Raw genomic sequence first — 12,491 nt, forward strand, 5'->3', positions numbered from 1 at the left:
GTCAAAAGTTTATTTTATTCATATGAATTACAAATCTGCTAGGTATGTGATCTTATTTTTACAAAATAAACAAAATCGTTGAACTTTAAAAAATGACATTAACATTTTCTTATTTTTTTAAACTGACAAAAACTATAAGCAGAAGACAGTATCAATATGTAATTAAAACATGAAAATATATTGTGATTGCTGAATAAACTGATTCTCAGAAAAAAAAAATTGAGGAGTATAAAGCAAAGTAAAAACTGAGCTAACAGACTAACATGTTAAGATATGTGGAACTCCAAAATTGGGGGTGGCATGATCAGCTGTGCCTAGGTCTCCTGTACTGTATCTAATTTCATCTTTCTCTTGTAGCCAACAGCTGTTCACTGCTTATGTCTTCCGAGCACATAGATGAATTCCATAGGTTGTTTGATATGAGACTGTGTCACTTTTAGAAAGCATTTGCAGGAGGCAAGGGTGATAATACGGTTCAGGCAGCTCATGTGAGCACCTTTGTGAGGATATATCCCTGCAGGCCATGTCTGCCTTTCACTGGCTACCCTAGAAATTCATCACAAAGCCCAAGGCTCATTTGTCTTTGGTGAGCTCCATCATTGTAAAGGAGGAATTGCTAAAGAAACTAAGATTGAGTCTGCTGTAGGTATTTTGTGCCCTGCAGGAGAGACAGTAACAGAAGAGTGGGCCTGAGAGAAGACGTTGGGATGAGGAGCTCCTTTCCTTTCAGATAGGGGAATGGAGAGCAGGGCACCCAGGATGCGGAAGAGAAAGCCCCATCAACTTCCCTGTGCCTCACTTAAGGAGTAAAGCACACCAGAGCCTTCAGCATCCCAGCTGTTACTCAATCTCCTTTCTCCTTTTCAAGGACATATTATAGTGGTGTGGTAGCAATAGAAAAGGTTCACTAAATATTTGTGGAATGGATTTTAAATAGAAGTTTAGAATGCTTTAAAACATACAGAAAAAAAGAAATCATTGGCAAGCTTGTACACTTTACATTAGTTAAAAATTTACAAGCCATAACACTTGAGATTCTGATCATGAGCAGTAGGTCACACTGGCATAGTTCAGAGTCACTTGTAGAGAACTGAGTATATCAGAAGGATACCAGTAACAGGATGGGAATCAAAGTAGAGGACTTAAGGATAAGCCAGATGGGGTAAGCAAACCAGGTGTTGGAACCAAGGAAAGGAATTGCAAGAATGAAACAAAAGCTGTTTTATGCTTGGTTGCCTTGATTTTCTTCTAGTTCTCTTCTGGAATTGATTTTCCAACCAGGTTCTGAAGGCATGAGGTTCTAGAGAGTGCTAAGGGGCCAATTCTATCTGTAGGTGTAACAGAATTCCAGAACTGCCTCACACTTGCTAGTAAGAGCTGCTCGTGCACATTTCTCCCCAAATCTGGGTTCCATGACCTCGCATTTAAATTGGCTGTAGCTGGACTGTTTTATACCAGAAATCACCAAATACTTCAAATAAGAGCTATCTCCTCAACTGGACAGTCAGTTGTTAATCATATACCAGCACACTGATAGATAAAGTTTTGGGCATCCATCCTATCAATAAAAGATTACATATAATGACAGAAGGTGGTGAAAGAGCCTTGCTACACGAATTATCTATTTTCTTCTTTATTATTAGTTTTGTAAGTATGTTAATGTCAAATATGTTTGTAGTCAGTTTGTTCACATTTAATTAGCAACTCTAAGACACAAAGCAAGAGAGCTTTAAGGAGCGTATAAACTCAGGATGAATGTTTGTTAGAGAAAAAGACTCATAGTACCTACTCAAAAGTAAGATATTTACATATTTTTTCCTTTACTGATTTCATGTTTAGCTCAATGCTCTCAAACTTCATTCTGCATACACATCATCTAGAGATCTTGTTAAATGCAGATTCTGATTCTGTGACTGTGGGATGAGCCTGTTATTTTGCATTTCTAACAAGCTCTTAGGTGATCATGCTGGTCTATGGAACATATTTTGACTAGCAAAGATTTAGCTGTTGTGGAAACCAAATAAAAGTAATAAACAGAAACAAATATATTTTTTAAAAAGTCTTATTTTTAAGAAGGTAAACTCTGGAGGAAAATTATTTGATCTTTGAATTGAGGGTCTTTGAATTTGGGCTATTGGCACCTTTTTTTTTTTTTTTTTTTGGCAGATGTTTGTTGACTTCACACAATACAGTAAAAGACTAAATGAGCTGGAAACATTAGAGATCCTAATTATACAACTCACTGACTACCCATAAGCCTGAACAATGGAAAGCATTCTGCGTGCTTTACTCATTTAACTTCATTTAAACCCTTCTTGGCATCTGAGTTGCATTAATGTGATAACTCTTGTGTAGCAATTAACAAAGTGTGGCAATTGTGAACATTTCTGGAGTTTGTCATATTGAATGGGAGTAGGCTCCGGGCATCTAATTCTTAGCTCATTTTCTAGGGTTGATCTGGCTTTATAGATGATTTATATACTTTTTTACATTTTCCTTTGACACAGGAAACCAACATTGAACAAATGAATTGTGGTTGTATTTTTCCACCAGACATTTTGTTTTGGAAGTCATTTCTAATGAATGACTTTCAAGCAGTTTTTTTTTTTTTCTTTTTTGCTCTCTAAGTTAGGAAACTCATTGAATCTTCAAGAAGACAATCACATTGTAGTCATATAAATGCACATCCAGCACTTCACAAAAGTCACAAAAGCCGAGTGTTCTCCATTGCCCTGAGCCTTATAAGCTCAAGCATATTGAAAAGCGAATGGTGAGCATGTTCTGCACAATACTGTATCCAGTACTAACAATGCTGGATATTGTGTCTATTCCATCCAGTGCCTCAGAATTAACTGTGTGGTTGGAAGAAGGCTTGAGATGAGAAAAAAGCATCATTTCCAAGCTTGGATGGTAGAGAATATATTACCCAGAGGAGTAGCAGATGGTTTTTCAGCACTGAAATGCAGCATTGTTTTTGTAACAACCCAACTGGTGTTTGGAAGTCTGATTTAAAGAAACTATCTTACCACCTTCAGGCATTGGAAAATCCCCAGATTTATTATTTCTATCTTTAGGAAGGCAGGGAATGGACTTTTTTCCTTCATACAAGCACATATTACAATGTTCTACACAGATTAACACTATCCTATCACAGAGAACCAAGTGTAGGAACATTCTAATTTTCTGCTGGATGTGTTAAGTGAGCCTAGATTATGGGTGCAAGAATAATTTTCTTGTAAAGTAACTTGACCTTACATTGCAAATGGGTTGGCTCTGGTGGATTCTCAATTCAAGTATCCTCTTGTTATAGAAAAATAAGTCTCCATTCCAAGCTCTGTGATCTGTTTATTCATTCATGGCTGAAATTTTCCTTCTTCCCATCTTACTATTTTTCATCATAATATATTAAAACCATTTAGCATGTTGTAATTTTTTTGACATTATTCTTGGTTGGATAAAGTCTTAGCCTCCATGTAAATCAGAAGATTCTGAGCAAAATGTACTTTCTAAAGCATGCGTAAAGAAACCACAAAAATATTCCTTAAGACAACATAGAAAGAAGGAAAGACAGGAGATAGAAAGAGGGAGGGAAGAAACAAATAATGGAGGAGAAAAAAAAATAATGGAGGAGAAAGAAAGAAGGAAGTAAGAGAAAATGAAAGAATGAATGTGTATATTGGGCTACCTATAACATGAAATGAATTTTTAAAGCTTTTCATTGAAATCTGGATTCTTAAATCCTATTGTTATATTCAACATTGTCTTTTCATTGATAACCTCACAGAAATTAACTTTATGATTTAGTAAGTTATCAGTCTCATATGTCAGGCACCATTATAAATTGTATATTAAGAATGCCCAAATTATCATGTGTTTACACTTCAGACTGGAAAAAAAAGAGATGGTGTGTAAAGTTTCTGGAAACACGGGGGAAATCAATTGATTGCAGAGAAATCTCTAAGGATTGTCCAGCTCTGAACCAGATTGTCATTCACAGAGTAGGACATCATTATCCCATGAATATCCCTAAAAGTTCTCATGATAAATTCCAGCTCAGCAACTTCTTCTGTAATAACTTTGTGTTTCAAGAATCACCATTGCTACATTAATGGGAAAAATATCACTGTAAGAACAGTGATGTTTATATTAAGAAATATAAACACAGATGAAAATAGGAAAACTTTGCCTCAGCATTCAAGACTGTTCCATAGGGAACTTAATCGTTGGTAGATAATTCACAACAATAAATAGGGATTTATGGCTAAGGATAGTTTGAGCATCCACTCCTGGGAAGCTGTCTAGGTTGTGGTTTGTGTGTTAAGTGCTAAGTGGTTCTTCCTGCATCGTAGGCTACCAAGTAATCTAGCAAGAAGAATTTGTTCATCAGTGTAGATGACTGGTTCTGGCACAGTTTATCAATTCACCATGGAGAAGCCTGATTTTGTGCCTTGGATGAGTGCAAATATTGGGTCCTTGTAGTCAGTTTCCTGTGTTTGTCTTAACCTCCTAACATCTGTCACCAAGCTTACCAAGATAAGCTCTTCTTTGCTTTCATAGTAATTTTACTTTATTTTTTCCCTGTGAGTGAAGCAGTGGTGATGAGATTTCTTTATCATTAAGCTTACATAAAGAAAAGACCTTTCTTATGAGGTCTCTCTTCTTTTCATTAAGGTAGAAACCTCAATTTCCTCTACTTCCTGGTGACATTTTTGGTGATGTGCTGGAGTCATCTCTATTACAAAACTATTCAAATCACAATTAACTTTTTAAAATTCAGGATTCCTCACATGATTTTTTTTTCTGCCTTAGTGCTAAAAAAATAAACAAAGTCAATTTTTAACATTACCCATATCTTCAAAAGATGAATGAATGCAGGTAAATGGTCTGAATGCAGGTAAATGGTCTTTGTTTCCTTAACAACAATAACAAAAGCATCAAACTTGAGTTCTCAATTCTAATTGAAAAACAGTTCTACAGTAGGATGAATCCTTCTGTTGACTCTAACCAAAGGAATAGGTAACTGCTACTCCCAAATCATTCAGGTTTATTCTTATAGCCAAAGGGATATTTAAAAAAAAAATCTTTTACTTAAATAGTTTTAATGATGCCTTTGTAGCTCAATCAGTTAAGTGTCTGCCTTCTACTTGGTCATAATCCTGGGGTCCTGTGATCAAGCCCCAAATCTGGCTCCCTGCTCATCAGGGAGCCTGTTTCTCCCTCTTTATCTGTTGCTTGCCCTGCTGTATGCTCTCTCTCTCTAATAAATAAATAAAATCTTTTTAAGAAAATAGTTTTAGATATACAGGAAAGTTGTAAAGCTTTTCCATGCTTTTCTATAGTCCTGAGACTGAGTAGCTAATCTTTTTATGAAGTTGATATCATACTAGCAATATATTATGTAAATTTAGTAGAGGTTTTCCTTTTAATTATTTGTTATGAAAAATGATTGTACACACAATGAAAAGCTCTAGTACCTTAGGCTGCAATGAACCCAGTTGGCTCATATAGTTATTACATAAAAGGTATTGTTGGGACACCTGGGTGGCTCAGCCGTTGAGTGCCTGCCTTTGGCCTAGGTCATGATCCTGGAGTTCCAGAATTGAGTTCCACATTGGGCTCCTTGCATGGAGCCTGCTTCTCTCTCTGCCTGTGTGTCTCTGCCTCTCTCTCTCTCTCTCTCTCTCTCTGTGTCTCTCATAAATAAATAAATAAATAAATAAATAAATAAATAAATAAATAAATAAAATCTTTAAGAAAAAAAGCATTGTTAACACAATGGCCTCCAGATATTAAAAAGTTTTTCATTGATTTCATCTAGGAAATTATGATAATACCTGTTTTGAAATAATGTTTTAGTAAGAAATATTTTATAAATTTCAGCCTTTATCATATCATTATGAAGTAGTTACCATTTAAAAAATAAAATTCTCAAAACTTCCCTTGATGGAATATGATTAGGAGATTAGCTTTTACAGTGTAAAAAGCAAACCTGACTTCTCATTTCGATAATATGGCTCCTATTCCTCATGAAATATAACTGTAAACTCTGGAAATAATACAAGAGACAGCCAAAGGAGAGTCTGAAAAGTAGAAAGAAAACAAACTGGTTAGGAACTATAGGGCTAGAAGAATAATATAGCAGTGGGACATCTTATGGCCATTCACTCAATAACAGAAGACACCCCAGGTTTTATGTTTTCTCTTCCCCAAGCTAGCCATGACAACAAGTGCCCAGTCCAGGATTCTTCTTCTCCATGAGCTGGAAAATGCCTTTCCCAACCTAAAGTAACTGGGCAGCCAGGTTTCACTGCTGGGGGATACCTGTTACAAGTATGTACCTTGGGAATCATTCTTAGTCCTGTCAAAGCTAGAAAATTCCTCCTTGTGCTTAGAGACGTTGGACAGACAGTTGACACTGATGCCAGCTGACATCAGGGATGTGCAGCCTGGGATAGGTTTTGTTTCTCTCTTTCACCACCTCTAGGATTTCTGGCCTGAGGAGGCACCTTTTGCACCTCAGGCTGAATCATCAGGGATCACTGAGAGCCCCAACAGTATCCAATCAGACTAAAAGAGAATTAAAGAGCCTCAGAAAATGATATTGTCATTGGATTCACAGTCCACAAAAATAGTCCTGGACCTGTGTGCTAAGCGTACCAAAAAAAAATAATAATAATAATTAATTAAATTAAATAGGACTTAAGAGCCTGTCTACATTAATGCCAAAATATTCAAGGTATAATAGAAAATAATCTGGCATCTAGTAATTTCAACATGAATGAGAAAAGACAATCAATTCATGTAATACCAATATGAATTAGGTGTTGGATTTATCTAGCAAGGATTTGAAAGCAGCCATGACAAAAATGCTTCAACCAGGAATTACAAATATCCAGGAAACACGGTGTCCATCGAAAGATGAATGGATAAAGAAGATGTGGTTTATGTATACAATGGAATATTACTCAGCCATTAGAAATGACAAATACCCACCATTTGCTTCAATGTGGATGGAACTGGAGGGTGTTATGCTGAGTGAAATAAGTCAATCGGAGAAGGACAAACATTATATGGTCTCATTCATTTAGGGAATATAAATAATAGTGAAAGGGAATAGAAGGGAAGGGAGAAGAAACGGGTAGGAAATATCAGAAAGGTAGACAGAACATGAAGACTCCTAACACTGGGCAACAAACTAGGGGTGGTGGAAGGGGAGGAGGGTGGGGGGTGGGGGGTGAATGGGTGATGGGCACTGGGGAGGGGGCACTTGATGGGATGAGCACTGGGTGTTATTCTGTATGTCGGCAAATTGAACACCAATAAAAATAAATTTATTATTAAAAAAAAAACAAATATCCGGGAAACAAATAATAGAAAAACAGGGGAAAAAAAACAACTATAGAAGAATCCCATCTAGGGCAGCCCTGGTGGCGCAGTGGTTTAGTGATGCCTGCAGCCTGGGGTGTGATCCTGGAGACCTGGGATCGAGTCCTACATCAGGCTCCCTGCATGGAAACTGCTTCTCCCTCTGCCTGTGTCTCTGCCTCTCTCTCTCTCTCTGTGTCTCTCATGAATAAAGAAATAAAATCTTAAAAAAAAAAACCCATCTAGAAATGGAAGTTGTTAAAAAAATAATTAACCGACTGGAAAATAAGAGCTGAAAAATAGGATAACAGATTAAAAACTCAAAACATGGGCTCATGAACAGAGAGGAGATGATGAATGAGTGAGTGACCATGAGGACAAATGATAAAATTTACTCACTCTGAACAATAGAGAGAAATGGACTGGGAAAAAATGAACAGAATCTCAGGAAACTGTAGGGTAATTAAAAACAGATTTAACCTTTATGGTGATGTTCTAGTAGGAGAGGAGAAAGAGGCTGATGCTGAAAGAGTATTTGAAGAAATGAGGGCTAAAAACTTTCCAGATTTGCACAGAAGCATATAGATTCAAGAAGTTGTATAAACCCAGCAGGGTAAATGAACTTGAAGAAATTCATACCAAGACACATAATTATGAAACTTCTAAATACAAAGAAAATCTTGAGAGCAGTAGGAGAGAAACAACATATTACCTGTAAGAATAGAACAGTTCAGATGACAGCAGGGTTCTCATTTGAAACCATGGAGACCAGAAGGACACGACTGCATTTTTCAAGTGCTGAAAGTAATGAACTGTCTACTGCAAATTCTATAGCCAGTGAAACTATCCTTTGGGAAGAAGAGGAGATGGATACATTCTAAATGAAGGAAAATTCAAAGGATTTTAAACTAGGAGACCTACCCTTCAAGAATGACAGGGGGTCCTGGGTGTTTCAGTTGGTTAAGTCTGACTCTTGATTTTGGCTCAGGTCCTGATCTCAGCATCCTGAGATTCAGCTCTGCTTGGGTTCTGCCCTCAGCAAGAAGTTGGCTTGAAGATCCTCTCCTTCTCCCTCTCCCTCTGCCTCTTCCTCTGCTTATGTGTTCTCCCTCTAAAATAAATAAATAAATAAATAAATAAATAAATAAATAAATAAATAAATAAATCTTTTAAAAAACATGTCAATACCAGTAGATTATGATTTTATTTTTTTATATTTTTTTAAATTTTTATTTATTTATGATAGTCACAGAGAGAGAGAGAGAGAGAGAGAGAGAGGCAGAGACATAGGCAGAGGGAAAAGCAAGCTCCAAGCACCGGGAGCCCGACATGGGATTCGATCCCGGGTCTCCAGGATCGTGCCCTGGGCCAAAGGCAGGTGCTAAACCGCTGCGCCACCCAGGAATCCCAGATTATGATTTTATATATGTATGCATATATGCATGCATGCTTGCATACATGTATGTATGTATGTATATTCTAGAGAAACCACTAAGAAACTGTACAAAGTGATACATACAACAACACTATGAATGGATGAGTAAATGAATGAATGAATGAAAGAATGTTCAGGCAACCCACAAAAAGTAAAAACAAAAAAAACAATCCAATGGTTACAAACCATATGATTGCATTTATATAACATTCCTGAAATGATAAAGTTATAGAGATGAAAAGCAGATGAATAGTTCCAGGGTTTAGAAATTAGAATATCAGTATAGAGAGAGGGGGTGTGCTTATGAAAGGGCAACACAAAGGATCCTCATGGTGATAGAACAGGGATCTCTGTGTATAATTTGTTATAGGAATTTATAATAACTTCTAAGGTATAAGCTGAGATTTAAAAAATATGTATATACACATATAAAGCACATAACTCTTGAGAAAATGCTTTATACAGGATCTACTTCTTAAAATAATGTATGGATTATCTTCAGAAATTATTTTAATTGTTAGAAAAACAAGTTTTAATGGACACCATATCCATTAAGATGCCATTTATGTCATGTTTAGGTAATTTTATACATTTTTGTGGATAGAGACATAAGTGATTAGAGGATAGAGATGTATATATTAGTAAAATATGCACCAGTTTGGGTATAATGCCTACTTTAAGGAATTGAAATTTTATATATATATATATATACACACACACACACACACACACACACACACACATATAGGATAATTGGAAAAGATTGGTATGGTAAAGCCTTAGTTGTATTTGTGATTTTTTTTTTCCTTTACAAAAAATAAAGCTGAAAGAAGAAATACTAAAATGCTATTAGTTAGGTCTCATACATGCTCTGTTATATATACTTCCAGAAATATTTCAAAATTAAAAATGCTTTCAAGGAACACAAATGAATAAATTTGATAAATTACAATGTTCTTGTAATCTTGGTTAGATAGTGTACATAATGGAACCATTTGGGTTTTTAAAAGTGACTTTAGTTTAAAAACAAACTTTATTTCTCCTACATGAAATAATTGCAATGAGAAAGCATTTCAACTAGAGCTACATGAAACACCTTGGGGGAATAACATTTTTTTTTTCCTATATTATAATGGGATTAGATTAGTTAGAACAAAATTAATTCTAAAGAAATGTGACACTAAGGAACTTGAATCAATCCCTTATTTAGTGTGCACATTCAGCTTTTAAGCAGGATTTGAAGCAAATTATAAATTGAACAAAACAATCCACAAAATAGTGCAATTCAGGATAAAAAGCAAGTAAATGTGTAATGGAAACAAAGAGATTAAGTACAAGAAGCACCACAAATCTGAAAAAAGTAATTACTTTTATTGAGTACTATATTTGAATCTAAGTCTCTGGATGGCTGAGCTAAAAATCTATTAGATTGTGTAGTTTTTGTTGCCAAATGAGATTAGATGACTACATTGTTCATACAATTTATCCTTGAAATTTAACTCATTTGGGGTTCATAGTGTACCAAGTAGTAGTTCTAGCTCCAAGTATTTCCCTCTTTTGTCTTTCCTAAATCAGACTTACTTTGCTCCAAGGCACCCACTGACAATCTGGTAGGAAAGTCAGTCTTAGCCATTTTGGAGGTTCCCTTCCAGGCTATACACGATTTTACGTCTTCTGGCCTCTTGAGTTGGGAAGGGGCCAGGTGTTTCATCAGTGGTGTTTACCAGATTTATCATAAAATTCTTGTCCTTTGGAGCTTGGAAGTCCCATCCTGTTTCCTGAGCTCTGCTGCTCCGTTGAGCCCCGAGGTCCCTCTCACGCTGCACCCTCCAGTCTTGAGCCCTGAGTCTGCAGCCATTTCCACGCTCTCTGCCCTAAGTTCAAGGAGACATTTATCCCACTTTCCTTAGACTCATGCCCTCAGCTGAGCTGTTACCCTGCACTGTTCGCTGCATCTCCCTGCATGTCCCCCTCCTCCGCAAGCAAGGGGTATCCTCACACATGGGCCTTGGGCAGTCTATATATCTTTGCTGGAATGAGAGTGGAGAAAGGAAATTCTAGCAACTTCTTCTCTCTTAGTATGCGTACAAAAATCATTTTCCAAACCAAGATTTAGGAGAGGAAAGAAACTATCTTATTGCAGCTGTCTGAAATCCTCCACTAATGCAACTGGTTACAGTTCCATAAAAAGAAGACAACCAGTTTTGCAGTGATCCGTGGACAAACACATCACAAACTTATATGTGGAAACTAAAATGAAGCATTATTAAGGATAGTTGACTGGATTGCTTTTTAACTTTTATAGTTTTAAGAAATGTAAAAACAAATCTTTTCCTGTCAACATGTAGGAGGAATGACAGGCAGGAGGAAGACATACTCGTTAACGAGGGACTGTGAGACTAAATTAATTTGAATTCTGAAGTGGATATATGAGAGTACTTTATAAGAAAAATGAGGACGTTCTGTATTGACAGGTAGAAAGTGATAAAGAGCAAGCTAAAAGAAGGGGAAGAGGAAAACATAGGCATAAGATTCTAACTCTGATTTTACACGTGAAGTGGGGAAAGTAATGCAAGGAGAGCATAGACAGAACTATCAAGAGCATAAGTGTTTCTAAGAAGGATTCTTTTGAATGGAATTGGAGACTTCTAATAAAGTTGTACTTTTGCCTCGGTAGGAAAGTATTCCTTTGTTTCAGAAGGCAGCTAAGAGAATCTTCATCCAAGGAAGGGGTAACTTCACACTAACAGAACGATTTCCTCAAAACTGATTTTTTGCATGTCCATATATATAGTTAAGTGAAAACAAACATTTAAGCAAAATAATTTAGTGATTGGACTTGTCTACAAAGAGAAAAAAGAATCAATTCAGGTGTAAAAATAAGATGAAATCAGAAAGGGAGACTAACTGTAAGAGATTCTTAATCATAGGAAAGAAACTGAGTGTCCCTGGAGGGGAAGAGCAGGGGGGATTGGATAACTGGGTGATAGGCATTAAGGAGGGCAGGTGATTTGATGAGCACTGGGTGTTACGTAAGACTGATGAATCACTGAACTTTACCTCTGAAACCAATTATAAATTATATGTTAATTAATTGAATTTTAAATTTAAAAAAATATTGATTCCAGGAGCTGCCCCAGCATTTGGCTCTCATACTCCAGATCTATACAATATGCCTCTCCTTTGATGATAACTTCACCGAGACATCTGTTCTGTGAACCCAAAGAAGCTTGACTTTGCCTTAATATAAAGCAAGTTTGGTCAAAATGATTTTATCTATCTATAGTTGTTATCTATATGATTCACCATACTTTTTACTGTTTTTGAAAATGTACCCCTAAAATGTAAGAGTTGCAATCATTAAAGATACTTTAAAAGAAAAAAAAAACCAATCAGTTCAGAACATCAGCCATTGTCTATATCAGAAGTTACTATTGATGAACCTTTTTTGTGAGTGGCCAGGTAGTAAATACTTCAGTTTTGCCAGTCACAGGGTCTCTGTCTCAACTACGGTGCCATTTTAGGCCAAAAGCAGCCTAGAAAAATCCATAAAGAGAAACATGTGGCTGTTTTCCATTCATACAAGCAAATGCTGGTTTTGGCCCATGGACCAGTAGTAGTAGGCTAACATCTGAACTGAAATGTCATGGAGCCTGGGAGATTGGCTAATGATTATTGCTTTGGAAGCAGT

General features: G+C 36.4%; 1 protein-coding gene and 1 long non-coding RNA gene across 16 annotated transcripts in view; one reads left to right on the forward strand and one right to left on the reverse strand.

The window, feature by feature from the left end:
• The window catches only part of LOC140614150 (uncharacterized), a 40,944-nt gene extending 36,031 nt beyond the window's left edge, over positions 1-4,913 (reverse strand). Inside the window, exon 1 of the long non-coding RNA XR_012015046.1 lies at positions 4,847-4,913. This is a non-coding gene — a long non-coding RNA (uncharacterized lncRNA). The remainder of the gene's footprint in view (positions 1-4,846) is intronic.
• The window catches only part of RBMS3 (RNA binding motif single stranded interacting protein 3), a 1,291,910-nt gene that overhangs the window by 369,722 nt on the left and 909,697 nt on the right, over positions 1-12,491 (forward strand). For 3 of the 15 annotated variants that reach the window (XM_072793067.1, XM_072793069.1, XM_072793066.1), the window contains exon 1: positions 4,953-5,016. The exons of 10 other annotated variants lie outside the window; for them this stretch is intronic. The gene's annotated coding sequence lies outside the window, so the exon portion shown is untranslated. Of the gene's footprint in view, positions 1-4,952; positions 5,017-12,491 lie in introns of those variants that run through there. 2 more of the 15 variants (XM_072793070.1, XM_072793071.1) reach the window with 2 other exon arrangements.

This window comes from Canis lupus, chromosome 22 (assembly GCF_048164855.1).
Source record: "Canis lupus baileyi chromosome 22, mCanLup2.hap1, whole genome shotgun sequence".
In the NCBI taxonomy this organism is placed as follows: domain Eukaryota; kingdom Metazoa; phylum Chordata; class Mammalia; order Carnivora; family Canidae; genus Canis; species Canis lupus.